We start from the raw sequence: 21,044 nt of genomic DNA on the forward strand, positions 1-21,044 counted from the left end.
TGCCTTGAGGCGTTTTTTCCGGTCCATTATTTTTGCTGCTTGTGTGACATCACAGGAAATGACGTAGCTCAGTCTAAAAACTGAGCTACACTACCGTTGAAAAGTTTGGGGTCACCCAAACAATTTTGTGTTTGAGCCTTCATTTCTAAGAACAAGAATAGACTGTCGAGTTTCAGATGAAAGTTCTCTTTTTCTGGCCATTTTGAGCGTTTAATTGACCCCACAAATGTGATGCTCCAGAAACTCAATCTGCTCAAAGGAAGGTCAGTTTTGTAGCTTCTGTAACGAGCTAAACTGTTTTCAGATGTGTGAACATGATCGCACAAGGGTTTTCTAATCATCAATCAGCCTTCTGAGCCAATGAGCAAACACATTGTACCATTAGAACACTGGAGTGATAGTTGCTGGAAATGGGCCTCTATACACCTATGTAGATATTGCACCAAAAACCAGACATTTGCAGCTAGAATAGTCATTTACCACATTAGCAATGTATAGAGTGTATTTCTTTCAAGTTAAGACTAGTTTAAAGTTATCTTCATTGAAAAGTAGAGTGCTTTTCCTTCAAAAATAAGGACATTTCAATGTGACCCCAAACTTTTGAACGGTAGTGTACGTCATTTCCTGTGATGTCCCACAGGGCATTTCTTTGTGGGACGGGATTCGTTCCCAGGGATTCGAATAAAGAACCAACTCTTTTTTTTTTACTATAGTGGCCTTGATAACGGGAACCGGTTCTCAAAAAGGGATTCGAGTCCATGGAATCGGTTCTTTTCTTATCGAACAACCGGGAGAACCGGTTTCGAACATCATCCCTAAATATAACACTAACGGACTTTCAAATAAAACGTTTCGATTCCTGCACAAAATGGTCCTTGTTTTAAAGCAACGTTATGTAATAATTGGACCTAAGGATAATGGCTTTTTTATTCCTTTAATTCGGTTGTTTTGATGGTAAACAGGCCCTGCTTCTCAATGGCAGTTTGGTACTCTCTGCAGTTGAGTACATAAAGGCCACTGTAAAAGGAAACTCAATATTTGGTTCTTAAAAAGGAGTTTTATTATTAAATATAAATACTGTACTGAAATGATTTTAGATATTTGATATACTAGTTGCATTTTTTTTAAAGATATTTTTTGTAATATTTTTCACTTGTTATCAAAGTTGTGCTTAGTTTTGTCCCATTTTGATGGAACTCGAGGTAAACTTCAACCGGAAGCACAACTGTCCCACATCAAGTCGTAAAAATGGGGTCCCCCTGTTAATTTTTGGGGTCCCACTTTTTTGTAAGCGTTTTGAAAACAAATTGATAAATGTATACATTATCCTGTTATAGCTCACATTCTATATTGTGTTTTGGAAAAAGGTTGTCATAAACGTTACGTAACCTCTTAAGGCCCAAGCTGTTTGTTTACATGCCTTTTTTTTTTATTTCTCTTTGGTATTTGGGCTTATTGGACCCTAATTAGAATACAAACTAAGAATCATGTTTTTATATGATGTACTTAGTCCATAAGTACACAAACGTGTACTTCATGTGTAGTGACATGCTAATTCTTATTTTTACACTTTTTCCCCCCAAATTCCATTGTATGTTATACTCTTCTGACACCACTAGATGGCAGTATAAGTGTCCACATAAGCAGCCATAAGACCCCAATTCAGTAGTGTACACAATTTGGGAAATAAGAGCTAAAAAGGTGCTGTCCACGCATGTGGCCACTAAGCCTTTAGTTAATTCATTAAAAAAATGTATGTATTCGGTATAAACATTCATGCACTTTCTTCTTTCCTAAACTTTACCGCTGCCTGTATTTTTTTCCTATATTTTTATTGTAATATTTTCATAATGTGTTTGTTATATTTTTGGCCAAAGTAAGACAAAAAAAACAATCTGAAGTGGTCTTTATTTTTTTTTTTTTTAATGCCATGATTTTAATAGTTGAATTTTCCCTCCATGTGGCCCCTGGGCTAAAATGAGTTTGACACCCCCGTCCTAGATTATCGCTCTGCAGTCGCCGTTACTGTGTCTCCCTCTAGCGTTCAAAAGGAGCATTGCCAAACATAAAGTGCGACTGATTTCTTTTAAATAAATATATGTACCGCAATGCAGCATCATTTGCGATTATGTTGCAATAATTATCTTGAACACCAGTGTAGTTAAAAGTGAATATTATTGTAATCTTGTCTGATCCCGTTTGTCTAAACCGACTCTGCTGGGATTAAAAGCGACGTCTCAAGTCCTTGCTTGGCTCAAATGCAATTAAGTTCTTTGGACTTGACCCGAGAGCCCACATTGGGGGGTCCAACCAAGTATCAATTGCATCCATATAAGTGGTGGTCAGTATGGAGTCGATACTAGCAGATGAAAACGATATTTCTCCGTTTTCTTTTATTTATGTTGACACGTGTTTATATTGTTCTACTGTTAGATTGTTTTCAAAGTCAGGAAATACGTTATTGGTTACAGATGATTTATGAAATGTTTTAGATCATATGTTGCACTATTTTAACACCTTGTAATACTTGTATAATGTTGATCAATCAATCAATGTTTACTTATATAGCCCTAAATCACGAGTGTCTCAAAGGGCTGCACAAGCCACAATGACATCCTCGGCTCAGATCCCACATCAGGGCAAGAAAAAACTAAACCCTATGGGATGACAATGAGAAACCTTGGAGGGGACCACCCTCCCCCTGGTCTACCGGTGCAATGGACGTCAAGTAGATCTAGCATAATATTGTGAGAGTCCAGTCCATAGTGGATCCAACATAATAGTGAGAGTCCAGTCCATAGTGGATCTAACATAATAGTGAGAGTCCAGTGAATAGTGGATCTAACATAATAGTGAGAGTCCAGTCCATAGTGGATCTAACATAATAGTGAGAGTCCAGTCCATAGTGGATCTAGCATAATATTGTGAGAGTCCAGTCCATAGTGGATCTAACATAATAGTGAGAGTCCAGTCCATAGTGGATCTAGCATAATATTGTGAGAGTCCAGTCCATAGTGGATCTAACATAATAGTGAGAGTCCAGTCCATAGTGGATCTAACATAATAGTGAGAGTCCAGTGAATAGTGGATCTAACATAATAGTGAGAGTCCAGTCCATAGTGGATCTAACATAATAGTGAGAGTTCAGTCCATAGTGGATCTAACATAATAGTGAGAGTCCAGTCCATAGTGGATCTAACATAATAGTGAGAGTCCAGTCCATAGTGGATCTAACATAATAGTGAGAGTCCAGTTCATAGTGAATCTAACATAATAGTGAGAGTCCAGTCCATAGTGGATCTAACATAATAGTGTAAGAGTCCAGTCCATAGTGGATCTAACATAATAGTGCGAGTCCAGTGAATAGTGGATCTAACATAATAGTGAGAGTCCAGTCCATAGTGGATCTAACATACTGTAATAGTGAGAGTCCAGTCTATAGTGGATCTAACACAATAGTGAGAGTCCAGTCCATAGTGGATCTAACATAATAGTGAGAGTCCAGTCCATAGTGGATCTAGCATAATATTGTGAGAGTCCAGTAACTGGACTTTTATTAATAATATTGGCCTGGGGAAAGAAGCTGTTACAGTTACTGTTACAGTTACTGTTACATAATATTGTGAGAGTCCAGTGACTGGACTCTCACAATATTAGGCTAGATCCACTATGGACTGGACTCTCACTATTATGTTAGATCCACTATAGACTGGACTCCAGTCTATAGTGGATCTAACATAATAGTGATCATCATCATGGCGCCGATGAAGGCTGCCTCGGTGCTTTCGTGCGCTCTGTTTTGTTTGTTTTTGTACATAAATTGTGTTTCCGGGTGCTCTTACACCCGTGAAGAGCTACTGAACATCAGATCCACCATCCCTATGGACTTGTTACCGGTCATCTTAGCGCCAGCTGCGGATTTGGTCCATTCTGTGCTCAAAAGAGGGAACCCGCACGAAGAGGAAAGCGAGCGGGCGCACTTGTCCGTCTTCGCGGACGGGGATTACGCACGCCCCTACCAGGCATCTTCCTCTCCAACGTCCGCTCACTTGCCAACAAGATGGACGAGCTAGCGTTGCTGATGAGAAGGAACAAGGACTTCTCCTCATCATGTGTGTTGTGTTTCACGGAGACTTGGCTGAGCGCAAGTGTCCTGGACAGCGCGCTTCAACTGGAGGGCTTTCATCTCCTCCGCGCGGACCGAGACGCGGCGCTCTCTGGCAAAAAAAGAGGCGGGGGACTATGCTTCTTTATCAACAATAGCTGGTGCACAGACGTGACAGCGATTTTTAAACATTGTTCTTCTTCTCTAGAATATTTATTCATCCACTGTAAGCCCTTTTACTCACCGCGTGAGATTGTTTCATTCATTCTCGTGGCTGTTTACATCCCGCCCGGCGCGGACGTGCTTTACGCTCAGCGCGCGCTCGCAGAACAGATCTTACATGTGGAACGGTCTTTTCCTGACTCTGTTGTTATCGTGCGTGGTGACTTTAACAAGGGAAATTTGAGCCAGGAATTACCAAAGTATAGACAGTTTATTAAATGCCCGACCAGAGAGGAGAACACGCTGGATCACTGCTACACTACAGTGAGCAAGGCTTTTCATGCAGTCCAGCGCACTGCTCTTGGACTATCAGATCACGTGATGGTGCACTTAATCCCTTCATACAGACAGAGACTGAAACTGGCTAAACCTGTTATGAGGAACATTAAGTGTTTCACCGCCGAGTCTGTGGACGAGTTGCGTGCTTGTTGGGAAACGACAGACTGGGAGGGAATTGGAGCGGCCACGAACAATCTGGACGAGTATACGGACACTGTGACCTCATACATACAGTTCAATGAGGCGCGCATCATTCCAACGCGCACCAGGGTTTGTTATAACAACGACAAGCCCTGGTTCACACCCAAGCTCCGACAGCTGCGCAAGAAGAAGGAGGCTGCGTGGAGAAGCGGGGACCGAAGTACATACAGAGAAGCGAAGTACCACTTCACCAGGGAAGTGGAGAAAGCTAAATCTGTGTACTCTAACCGTCTACAGGAACAGTTCCGCTCCAATGATTCTGCGGCAGTTTGGAGAGGTCTAAGGGCCCTTACGAACTATAAGCCCAAAACCCCCCAGGCCCTGAATGACCGGACTCTCGCTCAGGGCCTCAACACACATTACTGTCGTCATGAACGGCCTTCAGCTCATCAAAGCCATGCTCCCCCCACCATCACCCTCCCCACCAATGCCAGCACATCATTAAAGGACTCCAATGACATCACAGGACTCCAAAAACACAATAAGACTGTAAAGACCCTCTCCATTAAAGAAGAGGATGTACGCCGGCAGTTCTTGAAGCTGAATACGCGGAAGGCCCCCGGGCCGGATGGTGTCTCCCCCTCCACTCTCAGACACTGTGCGGACCAGCTGGCTCCTGTCTTCACTGACATTTTTAACACCTCTCTGGAGCTATTCCGCGTGCCGTCCTGCTTTAAGACCTCTACCATTGTCCCTGTCCCCAAGAAAGCACGGATCACAGGACTAAATGACTACAGGCCGGTCCCGCTGACGTCTGTGGTCATGAAGTCCTTTGAGCGCTTGGTCCTGCCCCACCTCAAGGACATCACCGCCCCCCTCCTGGACCCACTGCAGTTCGCCTACAGAGCCAACAGGTCTGTGGATGATGCAGTGAACCTGGCCCTCCACTTCATCCTGGAGCATCTGGACTCCCCAGGAACCTACGCTAGGATCCTGTTTGTGGACTTCAGCTCTGCCTTCAACACCATCCTCCCTGGACTGCTACGAGACAAGCTCTACCAGCTCAGCGTGCCCGACTCCCTCTGCAGTTGGATTAATGACTTCCTGACAGACCGAAGACAGCACGTAAGGCTGGGGAAGATTGTCTCGGACAGTCGAACCACAAACACTGGTACTCCTCAGGGCTGTGTACTCTCCCCCTGGCTCTTCTCCCTGTATACAAACTGCTGCACCTCCAGTCACCAATCCGTAAAACTGCTCAAGTTTGTGGATGACACCACCCTCATCGGGCTCATCTCGAATGGCGATGAGTCCGCCTACAGGAGAGAGGTAGACCGGCTGACGTCCTGGTGCAGCCTCAATAACCTGGAGCTGAACGCCCAGAAAACAGTGGAGATGATCATGGACTTCAGGAAAGTCACAGCCCCACCATCCCCCCTCACCCTGATTGACTCTCCCACCCCCGTCCCCATTGTGGACTCCTTCCGTTTCTTGGGCACCACCATCACCCAGGACCTCAAGTGGGAGCTGACCATCAGCTCCCTCATCAAGAAGGCCCAGCAGAGGATGTACTTCCTGCGGCAGCTGAGGAAACTTAAGGTGCCGACCGAGATGCTGGTGCAGTTTTACTCAGCCATCATAGAGTCCATCCTGACCTCCTCCATCACAGTGTGGTTCCCCGGCGCCACAGTCCAGGATAAGAATAGACTGCAACGCATCGTACGTGCTGCGGAGAAGGTGATTGGCTGCAAGCTCCCATCCCTCCAGGACTTGTTCTTCTCCAGGACCAGGAGGCGTGTGGGTCGGATCACAGCGGATCTTCTCACCCTGGACACACACTATTCTCCCCTCTCCCCTCAGGCAGGAGACTACGCTCCATCCAGACCCACACCTCCCGCCACCTGAACAGTTTTTTCCCCTCGGCCATCAGGCAAATGAACAAGAACTCCTAACAGCAGCTCCTTGAATTCCTTGAATCCCTTCTAAGTCTATCTGATAGCTCAGTCACAGCTCTTTTTATACCAAATATGTGTTATATGTGTTTTATGTCGCACGTTTGCACCAAGAAAAATTCCTAGTTTGTGAACCCGTTCTCTAACAATGGCAATAAAACTATTCTGATTCTGATAGTGGATCTAACATAATATTGTGAGAGTCCAGTCCATAGTGGATCTAACATAATAGTGAGAGCCCAGTCCATAGTGGATCTAACATAATATTGTGAGAGTCCAGTCCATAGTGGATCTAACATAATATTGTGAGAGTCCAGTCCATAGTGGATCTAACATAATAGTGTGAGAGTCCAGTCCATAGTGGATCTAACATAATAGTGAGAGCCCAGTCCATAGTGGATCTAACATAATATTGTGAGAGTCCAGTCCATAGTGGATCTAACATAATATTGTGAGAGTCCAGTCCATAGTGGATCTAACATAATAGTGAGAGCCCAGTCCATAGTGGATCTAACATAATATTGTGAGAGTCCAGTCCATAGTGGATCTAACATAATAGCGAGAGTCCAGTCCATCTTATTATTATTATTATTTTTTTTAAAAAAGGACCTTATCTTCACCATACCTGGTTGTCCAAATTAGGCATAATAATGTGTTAATTCCGCGACTGTATATATCGGTATCGGTTGATATCGGTATCTGTAATTAAGAGTTGGACAATATCGGAATATCGGATATCGCCAAAAAAGCCATTATCGGACACCCCTAATAATAATAATAATTATAGATTTTATTTGTAAAAGCACTTTACATTGAACAAACAATCTCAAAGTGCTACAGTGCATTTAAAAAACAACGCTAGAATCACAAATAGCTGCCCCCAACGAGTAAAATAAAACAAAAACTAGAACAGCCTAATAGCTAGACTAGCACACATATATCTAACAAAGGGCTTTTTTTTTTTTGAAGAAGGTTTTTTAAGCCTTTTTTAAAAGCAACAGTAATCTATTTATTTATATCTGCACCTTATTGCTTTTTTCCTGCACTACAAGCTAATGCAACGAAACATGGCGGCCGGCAGTCACGTGATGGGGCTTTTAACCAATCATTGGAGAGGTTGCCGCGCTGTCCTCTTTCTGATTGGTCAAAAGCCCCATCACGTGACTGTAGGACCGCCATGTTTAAAAGAGCTTTAAAGGAGAGAGTTTCTCGGACAAATAACACGACCAACGAATACTAAATACATCACCAAGTCAACAATTTCAATGTAAAACAAAGTAAATATATGTATGTACAATATCTACTTACCAAGTTTCGTGATGAAGCTCGCACGTCGTTTTAAAAGTCTCATTTTCCCAATTTATTTGGACTTTTTTCCAGGGAGATAGTGCCATCTTCTTCTACCCACAACACTGCTGCATCAATGTGACACATTTACCTCACTGTTCCCCCCTGCGGGGTGGCGGGAGTACTGCTTACACATGAGCCCCAGTATGATTTAGTGATACGGTATGATAGTGAAACAACATGATACAGTAGGATATAGTCAGACAGTATGATATAGTGATACGGTATGATAGTGAAACAACATGATACAGTAGGATATAGTCACACAGTATGATATAGTGATGCGGTATGATAGTGAAACAACATGAGACAGTAGGATATAGTCACACAGGATGATATTGTGATAGTCAAACAATATGATACAGTATGATATTGTGATACAGTCAAACAATATGATACAGTAGGATGTAGTCACTCAGTATGATATAGTGATACAATATGATAGTGATAAAGTATGATATCGGGATACAGTCAGACAACATGATACAGTATGATATTGTGATACAGTCCAACAATATTATACAGTAGGGTGTAGTCACTCAGTAAGATATAGTGATACAATATGATATAGTGACACAGTCAGACAACATGATACAGTATGATATTGTGACACAGCATGATATAGTGATACAATATGGTATCGTGACACAGTCAGACAACATGATACAGTGTGATATTGTGACACGGCATGATATAGTGATACAACAGGTGAGTGATAAAGTATGATACAGTATAATATAGTCACTCAGTATGATATGGTGATACAATATGATAGAGTGGTAAAGTATGATATCGTGATACAGTCAGACAACATGATACAGTGATACAATATGATAGAGTGATAAAGTATGATATCGTGATACAGTCAGACAACATGAAACGTATGATATCGCGATACAGTCAAACAATATGACACAGTAGAGTGTAGTCACTCAGTATGATACAGTGATACAATATGATAGAGTGATAAAGTATGATATTGTGATACAGTCAGACAACATGATACAGTATAATATTGTGACACAGCATGATATAGTGATACAATGATAGAATGATAAAGTGTGAAGTAAGTATGGTAGTAAGTATGATAAAGTATCGGGATACAGTCAGACAACATGATACAGTATGATATAGTGATACAGAATGATATTGTGATACAGTCATACAATATGATACAGTAGGGTGTAGTCGCTCAGTATGTTATAGTGATACAATATGATAGAGTGATAAAGTATGATATCGGGATACAGTCAGACAACATGATACAGTATGATATTGTGATACAGTCAAACAATATGATACTGTAGGGTGTAGTCACTCAGTATGATACAGTGATACAATATGGTATCGTGACACAGTCAGACAACTTGATACAGTATGATATTGTGACACAGCATGATATAGTGATACAATATGAGTGATAATGTATGATATTGTGATACAGTCAGTCAACATGATATAGTGACACAGCATGATATAGTGATACAGCATGATATCGTGATACAGTCAAACAATATGATACAGTAGGATATAGTCACACAGTATGATATAGTGATGCAATGTGATAGAATGATAAAGTATGATATCGGGATACAGTCAGACAACATGATACAGTATAATATTGTGACACAGCAGGATATAGTGATACAATATGATAGAGTGATAAAGTATGATATTGCGATACAGTCAGACAACATGATACAGTATGATATTGTGATACAGTCAAACAATATGATACAGTAGGATGTAGTCACTCAGTATGATATAGTGATACAATATGATATTGTGATACAGTCACACAACATGATACAGTATGATATAGTGATACAATATGAGACTGATAAAGTATGATATCGTGATACAGTCAGTCAATATGATACAGCATAATATAGTGACACAGCATGATACAGTATAATATTGTGACACAGCAGGATATAGTGAAACAATATGATAGAGTGATAAAGTATGATATCGCGATACAGTCAGACAACATTATACAGTATGATATTGTGATACAGTCAAACAATATGATACAGTAGGGTGTAGTCACTCAGTATGATATAGTGATACAATATGATATTGTGATACAGTCACACAACATGATACAGTATGATATAGTGATACAATATGAGACTGATAAAGTATGATATCGTGATACAGTCAGTCAATATGATACAGCATAATATAGTGACACAGCATGATATAGTGATAAAGTATGATACAGTCAAATAATATGATACAGTAGGGTGTAGTCACTCAGTATGGTATAGTGATACAATATGATATCGGGATACAGTCAAAAAATATGATACAGTAGGATATAGTCGCACAGTATGATAGTGATACAATATGATAGAATGATAAAGTAGGATATCAGGATACAGTCAGACAACATGATACAGTATGACATTGTGACACAGCAGGATATAGTGATACAATATGATAGAGTGATAAAATATGACATCGGGATACAGTCAGACAACATGATACAGTATGATATTGTGATACAGTCAAACAATATGATACAGTAGGTGTTCTGCCCTCACCATATGTGTTGAGGTTATCCAGCTTGGCAGACAGCTAACAAACAATCCAAGACGTCTAATAAAGTCCATTTAGGCTCTTTATTGTTGTTGATCTTGCTTTGTCTTTTCCTATCTTTACTTTTGTCTTGCACTGGACTGTTATTTTTGTAAAACTGAAATACACACAATGACAAATGTATAAGCTATGTGATTCAATTAACACACTGAAATGTAATACACAATATGTAAATATTAGCTTCACACAAATATACAGTACTATCATCAAACAAATACTATTTCCATGGTGGAAATACACGACTGGCAGCCGTTTTAAGTCCTCAAACATCCATTGAAACAGTGCACAAAAATAGTTTTTCAATAAACATCTTAGTATCAAATGTAACCACTTTCCACCTTAATATTGAGGTACATAAACAAGTTAAACAGTTTACTTACAGACTTATCTTTTCCAAGGCTTGTAGGAGCTAACACAACTTGTCTACTTCTCAATTGTCTCATGAACTGAACTGACGTCGTCAAGCCGGAAGTGCCCAAACTAATGACGCGTAGTATTTTCATATCGCCACAAGGTGTCAGTAAGAGTCTACAATCAAATGGGCATAACAGTAGGGTGTAGTCACTCAGTATGATAAAGTGATACAATATGATATTGTGATACAGTCAAACAATATGATACAGTAGGGTGTAGTCACTCAGTATGATTTAGTGATACAATATGATAGAGTGATAAAGTATGATATCGTGATACAGTCAGTCAACATGATACAATATAATATAGTGACACAGCATAATATAGTGATACAGTATGATATATTGATAGTCAAACAATATGATACAGTAGGGTGTAGTCACTCAGTATGATATAGTGATACAATATGATATCGTGATACAGTCAAACAATGTGCTACAGTAGGATATAGTCACACAGTATGATATAATGATAAAGTATGATATCGGGATACAGTCAGTCAACATGATACAGTATGACATAGTGATAAGAGTATGATATTGTGATACAGTCAAACAATATGATACAGCATGATATCGTGATACAGTCAAACAACATGATACAGTAGGGTGTAGTCACACAGTATGATACAGTGATACAGAATGATATCGTGCTACAGTATGATATCATGATACGGTTAAACAATACAGTGGGATATAGTGATGCAGTATGATTTTGTGATACAGCATGATATCGTGATACAGCATGATACAGTCAAACAATATGATACAGTAGGATAAAGTCACACAGTATGGTATAGTGATACAGTATGACAGAGTGATACAGTCAAACAATATGATACAGTAGGATGTAGTCACAGTATGATATAGTAATACAGCATGATATCGTGATACAGTATGATATCATGATACGGTTAAACAATACAGTGGGATATAGTGATGCAGTATGATTTTGTGATACAGTCAAACAATATGATACAGTGACACAGCATGATATCGTGATACATCATGATACAGTCAAACAATGTGATACAGTAGGATAAAGTCACACAGTATGGTATAGTGATACAGTCAAACAATATGATACAGTAGGATGTAGTCACAGTATGATATCGTGATACAGTATGATATCGTAATACAGTCAAACAATATGATATAGTAATACAGTATGATATTGTGACACAATCAGACAATATGATACAGTAGGGTGTAGTGAAACAGCATGATATGTGATACAGTCAAACAATATGATACAGCAGGATGTAGTGGTACAACATGATATCGTGACACAGTCAAACAATATGATACAGTATGATATAGTGATACAGCATGATATTGTGATAGTCAAACAGTATGACACAGTAGGATGTAGTGATACAGCATTATATCGTGATACAGTCAAACAATATGATATAGTATGCTATAACGATACAGCATGATATCGTGATACAGACTAACAATATGATACATTTGGATGTAGCAATACAACATTATATCGTGATACAGTCAAACAATATGATACAGTATGATATAGTGATACAGCATGATATCGTGATACAGTCAAACAATATGATACAGTTACAGTACGACATAGTGGTACAGCATGATATTGTGATACAGTCAAACAGTATGATACAGTAGGATGTAGTAATACAGCATTATATCGTGATACAGTCAAACTTATGATACAGTACGATATTGTGATACAGTAGGATGTAGTGATACAGCATTATATCGTGATACAGTCAAACAATATGATACAGTATGATATAGTGATAGAGCATGATATTGTGATACAGTCAAACAGTATGATACAGTAGGATGTAGTGATACAGCATATCGTGATACAGTCAAACAAAATGATACAGTACGATATTGTGATACAGTCAAATAGTATGATACAGTAGGATGTAGTGATACAGCATAATATCGTGATACAGTCAAACAATATGATACAGTACGATATTGTGATACAGTAGGATGTAGTGATACAGCATTATATCATGATACAGTCAAACAATATGATACAGTATGATATAGTGATAGAGCATGATATTGTGATACAGTCAAACAGTATGATACAGTAGGATGTAGTGATACAGCATTATATCGTGATACAATCAAACAAAATGATACAGTACGATATTGTGATACAGTAGGATGTAGTGATACAGCATTATATTGTGATACAGTCAAACAATATGATACAGTATGATATTGTGATACAGTAGGATGTAGTTATACAGCATTATATCGTGATAGTCAAACAATATGATACAGCATGATATAGTGATAGAGCATGATATTGTGATACAGTCAAACAGTACGATACAGTAGGATGTAGTGATACAGCATTATATTGTGATACAGTCAAACAAAATGATACAGTTTGATATTGTGATACAGTCAAACAGTATGATACAGTAGGATGTAGTGATACAGCATAATATCGTGATACAGTCAAACAATATGATACAGTACGATATTGTGATACAGTAGGATGTAGTGATACAGCATTATATCGTGATACAGTCAAACAATATGATACAGTATGATATAGTGATACAGCATGATATCGTGATACAGTCAAACAACATGATACAGTATGATATAGTGATACAGGATGATATCGTGATACAGTCAAACAATATGATACAGTGTGATATTGTGATAGAGTCAAACAGTATGATACAGTAGGATGTAGTGATACAACATTATATTGTGATACAGTCAAACAGTATAATACAGTATGATATTGTGATACAGTCAAACAATATGATTCAGTATGATATAGTGCATGATATCATGATACAGTCAAACGGTATGATACAGTAGGATGTAGTGATACAGCATTATATCGTGATACAGTCAAACATATGATACAGTATGATATTGTGATACAGTCAAACAGTATGGTACAGTAGGATGTAGTGATACAGCATGATATCGTGATACAGTCAAACAGTATGATACAGCATGATATCATGATACAGTCAAACAGTATGATACAGCATGATATCATGATACAGTCAAACAGTACGATGCAGTAGGATGTGGTCCCACAGTATGATTAATGGTGTGATTAATCTGCGTGCGTGCATGATTAATGCGATTATGTCGTGTGATTAGTGGCGTGACCGGGAAGAGGGTCCCGCCAGTCGGTCTGGCACTTGGCGCCTCCGACAGACGCGTGGATGATGATTGTCGGATGCTGGACGTCTGCGGGCGCAGTGGGCGGCCATTAAGGTGCAAACTAGCGGCGGCCCTCAAATATTTGAGCTGGAGATCTGGGAAGGACAATAACGAGGAATTTGACCAGCAACACAACTTCAATATTGACTCTGTGGACAAGCTCCGCCCCCTATTGCTCCACGCTGTAAATGTATGTAAAAAAGGGGAAAAAAAGTGTGTGTGTGTTCGTGTGTGTGTGTGTGTGTGTGTGCGTGCACAAATGGAAGGGAAGGGTCCGTAAATTGGACGTCTTTTGAATGCAAATGTCGATGTTAATTAACACGTCCGTTGTGGATTGCGGGAGCTCGCCGGCCTTTGATTGAGAAGAAACGTCACCTCCCGCATCATCGGCAGGCTTTGAAGTGGGCAGCGTGTCTCTGATCGCCATGGGAAGGAAGCAAGACTGACAAATGTCACACAAACACGCGTCTTCATTTGGCCAATTAGGGCTAACGTCATCCCGAGGGAGGATGAGCGCTAACGTACTTTAGCTGCTGGCAGTCAGACTCGCTGATTGAGCACTTTACGGCAGTCAGGGCCCACTTTTTGGCCCCGGGCTCCTTTTCGAAAAACATGACGTACACTATATTGCCGAAAGTATTTGGCCACCCATCCCTCAAGCACTTAGGCATGGAGACTGTTTCTACAAACATTTGTGAACGAATAGGCCGCTTTCAGTGATTTCCAGCGTGGAACTGTCATAGGAGGCCACCTGTGCAACAAATCCAGTCGTGAAATTTCCTCCCTCCTAAAAATTCCAAAGTCAACAGTCGGCTTTATTATAAGAAAAGGGAAGATTTGGGGAACAACAGCAACTCAGCCAAGAAGTGGTAGACCACGTAAAATGATAGAGGGGGTCAGCGGATGCTGAAGCACATAGTGCAAAGACTTTCTGCACAGTCAGTTGCTACAGAGCTCCAAGGTTCATGTGACCTTCCATTTAGCCCACGTACAGTACGCAGAGAGCTTAATGGAATGGGTTTCCATGGCCGAGCAGCTGCATCTAAGCCATACATCACCAAGTCCAATGCAAAGCGTGGGATGCAGTGGTGTAAAGCACCACTGGACTCCAGAGCAGGGGAGACACCTTCTCTGGAGTGATGAATCACGCTTTTCCATCTGGCAATCTGATGGACCAGTCTGGGTTTGGAGGTTGCCAGGAGAACGGTACATTTCGGACTGCATTGTGCCGAGTGTGAAATTTGGTGGAGGAGGAATTATGGTGTGGGGTTGTTTTTCCCTTAGTTCCAGTGAAAGGAACTTTGAATGCTCCAGGATACCAAAACATTTTGGACAATTCCATGCTCCCAACCTTGTGGGAACAGTTTGGAGCGGGCCCCTTCCTTTTCCAACATGGCTGTGCACCAATACACAAAGCAAGGTCCATAATGACAAAGTCTGGTGTGGATGAACTTGACTGGCCTGCACAGAGTCCTGACCTGAACCCGATAGAACACCTTTGGGATGAATTAGAACGGAGACTGAGAGCCAGGCCTTCTCCACCAACATCAGTGTGTGACCTCACCAATGCGCTTTTGGAAGAATGGTGGAAAATTCCTATAAAGATACTCCGCAACCTTGTGGACAGCCTTCCCAGAAGAGTTGAAGCTGTAATAGCTGCAAAAGGTGGACCCACATCATATTGAACCCTATGGGTTAGGAATGGGATGGCACTTCAAGTTCATATGTGAGTCATACTTTTGGCAATATAGTGTATATATACATGTATGAATAGTAACCATTATTTTGATAGTCGATTAGTCAACGATTATTCTAACGATTAATCGACTAATAAAGCTTACACTTATTTAATGGCTCTCATTTTTCCATCGACTTCTAAACGCAGCTTAAGTTATTTTAGGCATTTGCTTACTAACAACAACAACGATGACTCATTCATTCATAAACATGTATTTACACTGTAACTGTGGTAGCTGTTACAAAAATTAACTTGACTTCTATAAAATGTTGACGCTGCTTTAAAAAGTATTTGAATCGATGTAAACAAAGTTTAGCTGGCTGACTTTGGTTAAAATGATTGTTAAAGCTATTGTTAAAGCTATTTTTCACACAACTTCGTCTCAGTGTGCAGCCACTGAGAGCTCTTCTAATGTTTGTGTGACAAAAAAGGCAAATCCTTGCAATGGAATCAGATAATCACCAACTTGTGAAGAGTCGAAGCCAATACACATCCGTGGCCCCGCCCCCTGACCCGCCCCCCACTAGCCTCGGATTAACTGTCTGTTTGCTCCATAATTTTAATCTGCAGGACACGAGACAAGAATGGCCGCCGCCGCCGGGACTTGGAATAAACATCGAGTCCTCCGTCTTTGTTTTCAATCTGCGGCGCTTCTTTTTCTGTTGGCACACACATGAAAGCAACGTGTGTCGTCTGCTGGAATGTACACCACACTCTGTGTGTGTGTGTGTGTGTGTGTGTGAGTGTGTGTGTTATGGGGTGGAGACGTGCTCTGTCTGGGACACTACTGTGTACTGTGTACGACTAGACACAAATACTACACATTCACTTCAACAACTAGCATACATTTCTATGAACAAGTAGAACCACTTTTCACCATTTTTTATCAACTACTACACATTCATATCAACAACTACTACACATTCATATCAACAACTACTACACATTCATATCAACAACTACTACATCAACTACTAAATACACTTGTTTTTATGTACAACTACTACACATTCATATCAACAACTACTACATCAACTACAATATACACTTGTTTTTATGTACAACTACTACACATTCACAACTACTACATCCATATATATATGTATCACTACATATATCCATCCATTTTCTACCGCTTATTCCCTTAGGGGTCGTGGGGGGCGCTGGAGCCTATCTCAGCTACAATCGGGCGGAAGGCGGGGTATATATATATATATATATATATATATATATATATATATATATATACATATATATATATACATATATATATATATATACATATATATATATATATATATATATATATATATATACATATATATATATATACATATATATATATATACATATATACATATATATATACATATATATATATATATATATATACATATATATATACATATACATATATATATGTATATATATATATATATACTATACGTATATATATATATATATATGTATATATATATATATATATATACTATACGTATATATATATATATATATATATATATATATATATATATATATATATATATATATATATATATATATATATATATATATATATATATATATATACATATATATATATATATATATATATATATATATATATATATATATATATATATATATATATATATATATATACATATATATATATATATATATATACATATATATATATATATATATACATATATATATATATATATATATATATATATATATATATATATATATATATATATATATATATATATATATATATATATATATATATATATATATATATATATTAGGGCTGCAACTAACGATTACTTTGATAATCAATTAATCTGTCGATTATTACTTCGATTAATAATCGGATAAAAGAGACAAACTACATTTCTAGCCTTTCCAGTATTTTATTGGGGAAAAAAAACAGCATACTGGCACCATACTTATTTTGATTGTTTCTCAGCTGTTTGTACATGTTGCAGTTTATAAATAACGGTTTATAAGAAAGTACATAAAAATAAATTTAAATTATTTTTTTTTAAATAAATTTAAAAAATTTGTCCTGTGCGCATGCGCATTTTTTTAATGTACAACTACTATAAATTAACACTAACAACTACTACACATTTACATCAACAACTACTACATCAACTACTATAAATCCATTTTTTTTTATCAACAACTACTCCACATTTACTTCTACAACTACTATATTGACTATTATATATATAAAAAATATGTACAACTACTACTTTACATGAACAACTACTATAAATAACATTTATGTACAACTACTAAATATAATTTTTTTAATGAACTACCACAATAACTACTATATATAAAACTTTTTTATGTACAACTACTACAATAACTACTATACATAAAACTTTTTTATGTACAACTACTATAAATTCACATCAACAACTACTACCTCAACTACTGTATATGACATTTTTTATGTACACCTACTATAAATTAACACAGACAACTACTACATCAACCACTACAAAAAACATTTTTTATGTACAACTACTATAAATTAACATGAACAACTACTATATATGACATTGTTTTATGTACAACTACTATAAATTAACACAAACAACTACTATATATGACATTTTTTTATTTACAACTACTATAAATTAACACAAACAACTACTACACATTTACATCAACAACTACTATATATGACATTTTTTTATTTACAACTACTATAAATCAACACAAACAACTACTACACATTTACATCAACAACTACTATATATGATATTTTTTTATGTACAACTACTATAAATTAACACGAACAACTACTACACGTTTCCATCAACAACTACATCAACTACTATATATGACATGTTTTATGAACAACTACTACACGTTTACTTCTACAACTACTGTATTAAATACTATATATACACACAAAATATGTGCAACTACTATAAATTAACACAAACAACTACTACACATTTACATCAACAACTACTACCTCAACTACTAAATATGACATTTTCTATGTACAACTACTATAAATTCACATCAACAACTACAACCTCAACCACTATATAACATTTTTTTTATGTACAACTACTATAAATTCACATCAACAACTACTACCTCAACCCCTATGTACATTTTTTTTAATGTACAACTACTATAAATTAACACGGACAACTACTACACATTTACATCAACAACTACTATATATGACATTTTTTTATGTACAACTACTATAAATTAACACAAACAACTACTACACTTTTACATCAACTACTATATATGACATGTTTTATGAACAACTACTACACATTTACTTCTACTGTATTAAACACTATATATACAAAATATGTGCAACTACTATAAATTAATACAAATAACTACTACACATTTACATCAACAACTACTACCTCAACCACTATATGACTTTTTTTATGTACAACTACTATAAATTAACACGTACAACTACTACACATTTACATCAACTACTATATATGACAATTTTTTATGTACATATATATATATATATATATATATATATATATATATATACACACACATACACATATAACATACATATACACATAACTACTACACATTTACATCAACAACTACTATATATGACATTTATTTATGTACATATACATATACATATATATATATACATATAACATACATATACACATACTATAAATTAACACGGACAACTACTACACATTTACATCAACAACTACTATATATGACAATTTTTTATGTACAACTACTATAAATTAACACGGACAACTGCTACACATTTACATCAACAACTACTATATATGATATTTGTTATGTACAACTACTATAAATTAACACGGACAACTACTACACATTTACATCAACAACTACATCAACTACTATATATGACATCTTTTATGAACAACTACTACACGTTTACTTCTACAACTACTGTATTAAATACTATATATACACACAAAATATGTGCAACTACTATAAATTAACACGAACAACACATTTACATCAACAACTACTACCTCAACTACTAAATATGACATTTTCTATGTACAACTACTATAAATTCACATCAACAACTACTACCTCAACCCCTATATAAAACATTTGTTTATGTACAACTACTATAAATTAACACAAACAACTACTACACATTTACATCAAGAACTACTATATATGACATTTTTTATGTACATATACATATATATATATATATATATATATATATATATATATATATATATTATATAATATATATATATATATATATATATATATATATATATACATACACACATATACACATACTATAAATTAACACAGACAACTACTACACATTTACATCAACAACTACTATATATGACAATTTTTTATGTACAACTACTATAAATTAACACGGACAACTACTACACATTTACATCAACAACTACATCAACTACTATATATGACATTTTTTTATGTACATATACATACATATATATATATATATATATATATATATATATATATATATATATATATATATAATATATATATATATATATATACATACACACATATACACATACTATAAATTAACACAGACAACTACTACACATTTACATCAACAACTACTATATATGACAATTTTTTATGTACAACTACTATAAATTAACACGGACAACTACTACACATTTACATCAACAACTACATCAACTACTATATATGACATTTTTTTATGTACATATACATATATATATATATATATATATATATATATATATATATATATATATATATATATATATATATATACATACACACATATACACATACTATAAACTAACACAGACAACTACTACACGTTTACATCAACAACTACTATATATGACAATTTTTTATGTACAACTACTATAAATTAACACGGACAACTGCTACAAATTTACATCAACAACTACTATATATGATATTTGTTATGTGCAACTACTATAAATTAACACGGACAACTACTACACATTTACATCAACAACTACATCAACTACTATATATGACATGTT

Source organism: Entelurus aequoreus, linkage group LG23, assembly GCF_033978785.1.
Source record: "Entelurus aequoreus isolate RoL-2023_Sb linkage group LG23, RoL_Eaeq_v1.1, whole genome shotgun sequence".
In the NCBI taxonomy this organism is placed as follows: Eukaryota; Metazoa; Chordata; class Actinopteri; order Syngnathiformes; family Syngnathidae; genus Entelurus; species Entelurus aequoreus.